Below are 3552 nucleotides of genomic sequence, written 5' to 3'. Positions count from 1 at the left end.
CGCCGAAGTGGCTTATGACCTTGACGAGAAGGGGGTGGAAAGGCAGTCGCAGCCCCGCAGTGAGCTGCTCTCGGAAAATCACGATCTCATCAGGACCGTGTCCCCAAGGAAAGCTACCCGAAGGAATGAAATAGGTATACCCCCAAGGCAGATTGTAAGAGATAAGTATAGATTGGAGCCCCTCGGGCGTCATGGTCGAAGGAGCAAACCTGTCTAGCATCTGACCTCGATGAGAGGTAGACGCCAAACTGCCTGAAGCGGCTCGGCCTATGGGTTCGAGGTCATCATCAAGTTCCACCTCAGGATCACTAAGAAAGTCAAGGGATACGGCTCGGTTTGTAGAACCTACATCAGTCCTACTTGAAGAATCGTCTGAGCTATCGAAGCTAGACATCAAGGAAAAGAGGTGGATTCAGGAAGGTACTCATTGGAAGAAAGTTTTGAGGGCTCCAGAGATTGGAACAAGCCAAAAACCTTGAAGGCGAAGTAACAAGCCTAGACGCGAACTGAAAGGCCTGGTTGCGAGCTGAAAAGTTGGACGCGAGCTCAAGAAGCAAACCGTAGAAGTGACAAATCGACTGGGGTCCCCTACTATTTATAGCTACAGTAACCAAGGACCAACAGTGCAAATCAAAGCTAATTCGACGGCTCGCATTCGCGCTGACCGCACGTCCCCTGAGATCGAGACGTGATTGGTGCACGTCTCTCCGAAATGAACGAAATGTTAGCGCATGTCTTTCTGAAACCGATGATGCAACGTCGCACGTCTTTTTGAAACTAACAACGCGCCGCACACGTCTCTCTGCAATTGACAACTGCCTGCGCACGTCTCTTCAAAACGGCAGTGGCGCGCTTTTTTCAAAATTAAAAGACCCGCTGTCACGTCCCAGCGGCGCGATTTTTTGAATTTTAAAATAAACGCGCGCTGCCATGTCCGTCAACATTTATAAGCAGTAGGCACGTCTCCTGCCTTTTTCGGATGCTCCAGAAAACCGAAGAACCCTGGGAAAGCACCTCGTGTTGTCAAGATTTGAAGAACGGGACAAATCCACCTACCACCTCGCAAACTCCCCGCACCAGGGCAAGACCCTTGGCGCGAGGAGTGGGGGGCAATTGATGAAGGAAGATTTGGCCCGACCTCACAGTTACGCAACACGTGGCAAAGGCAACAGCTCGACACAAAAGCACGCCTAAGGCGCGAGCACCAAGGGGAGAAACCAGCGGTCCGAACTCCCTACTAGGAGCCCGAACTCTCCCTTCGGCCCCAAGCCAGACAATAACCCGAACTGGTTTGCATGTAACAGTTCGGGACACACACCGCCGAACTGGCCTGCCTTATAGCAGTTCAGGACATACCTCGCCGAACTGGCCTGCCTTTATAGCAGCTCGGGACACACCTTGCCAAACTGGCCTGCCTTATAGCAGTTCGGGACACACCTCACCGAATTGGCCTGTCTTATAGCAGTTCGGGACACACCTCGCCGAACTGGCCTGCCCTATAGCAATACAGGACATACCTCCGAACTCAAGACTTCGCCTCGCTCACCACTCCATCACATCGCCCCTAGGACGCAAAAACCAAACAAACTGTACCATGCCTGACACCGAGAAAGTCCGTACCCAAGGGTGGCACACCTGACTGACTTGGGATCTGACGCTTGACGACCGCGCTCCAAACGATCACCTGCCACCGCCTCCTGACAACGCCATCTCCAGTTACAGAGACGGCTCCGACAAAGAGTAGTGGCGGTTCTGTCCCAGTAGAAATGACAACACCCGAACTGACAGAAGCAAGGGTAATCATACCCGACCTGACAAGGGCTTCGGAGTGCGTGCACGAAGTGGTTATAAAAGGCCCCCTACCCCCAGCAACAAGGTATGTGAACTTTGCGCCATCTGGTCTTTACTTTGCCTTTGAAAGAATACTAAATTGAGCTTCGGAGCTATCTCACCGGGTTTCCCCCTGGAGTTCCCTCATCTTCTCCGTTTCAGGCTCCCCGTCGCTCCAGTCGGAGGCGAAATCGTTGACAGCTAAGACCGACTGAATTGCGCTCCATCACCTTATATTTTATTGTATATAAAAGTACTGATTTGTGGTATGGTTATCTTTTAAGTGGAGCCTCTTAAAGGTGGTTCCCTAAACACTTGAGAGAGAGAGAGAGAGAGAGAGAGAGAGAGAGGAATTTCTACGTGGCAAAAACGTTACAAATAGAAACCCTCTAAACATCCTCTTCCTATCTGCTTGAAACATCTTGCCATGTGGTAGAATTAATCCTTCTTTGGGACATTATTCAATGTTGGTCTCAGCTAGAGATGCAAACGGATCGGATTATATTCGAATTAGGGTATATATATCAGAATTTGATCTGACATTATTAATTACAAATCCCATTCAATCCGAAGGTCCGATTGGATCTCATAAACATTAAAAGAAAAATAAAATATAACAATTTAAATAAAGAAAAACAAAAATTACAAGTATCTTTTCAACTATTTACATCATATATATACAATTTTTTTATAAAAATAAATAATATAAAAATTTACAAAAAAGTAATATAAATAATATATTTACAAAAAAATAAATAGCATATATATGTGTTATATATATTTATACAAATAAATAAATAAGATATATATTGGATTGGATAAGAGGTGATCCAAATTCGATCTGATTTCTGATAAGATCCTAATATTCGACCTGATCTGATCCGAAAATCTGAAATAGGGGTATCCAAATCCAAGAATATATGATCGAATCATGATCCAATCCAAGAATATAACACAATTAAGAGTGTGTTATAAATTGAAGATAAGGTTCACAGTGGATGATTCCTTTTTATGACAATATTGAGTAAGGGGAATCCGGATCTGCTCCTTGCACCTACCTTACAGAATGTCATGGCTACATATAGGAAACATCTCCCTTATATTTATTATTCATGAAGAAATATTCCCAATACATAGTGGGATGTGGCTGTGAGTTCAGTGTGAGGCGCAGATCCCAATTCGAGTAAGGATCGTGAATGGTCCAGTTAGGGATCAAACCCACAAAAGTATGGGCTTTCTATGGTATGGCCAATGGTCCTTGCTCTACACCACCCCTGTAATGTATTGTATGAGAGTCACATCAGTTAGAATGATTAGATTTTTCCCCCTTAATTCAAAACGTTTCAAGTTGAAATGGCAAAAGTTCCAAATACAACCAAAGGGGGGATAATAAAAAAGATGTGTCTAGCTTTGTGGTCTTTCTATGGGTTCCACTATGTCTACATGCTTTGTGGTCTTTCTGCGTTTGTTTGCTGTGTAAAAACCTCTCCACCGGTTCATTGCAAAACATTACCACCAGTTCAGAATTGTCGGCGTTTGGATGGAGCGAAGTTTTACATCGTAAATCAATGTAAAATATCACCACCAGTACAGAATTGCCAGCATTTGGATGAAGTGAAGTTTTACATCATAAATCGATGTAAAGCGTCACTTATAGTGAGATTTTACATTGATAATCACGCTTTTTGATGCTCAATTCAGAGATTTAAAACAGTTTAGTAT

The sequence above is a fragment of the Nelumbo lutea genome, chromosome 7 (genome assembly GCF_056320005.1).
Source record: "Nelumbo lutea isolate HS-2025 chromosome 7, American lotus-T2T, whole genome shotgun sequence".
Classification (NCBI taxonomy): domain Eukaryota; kingdom Viridiplantae; phylum Streptophyta; class Magnoliopsida; order Proteales; family Nelumbonaceae; genus Nelumbo; species Nelumbo lutea.
This window is presented reverse-complemented; position numbering follows the sequence as displayed.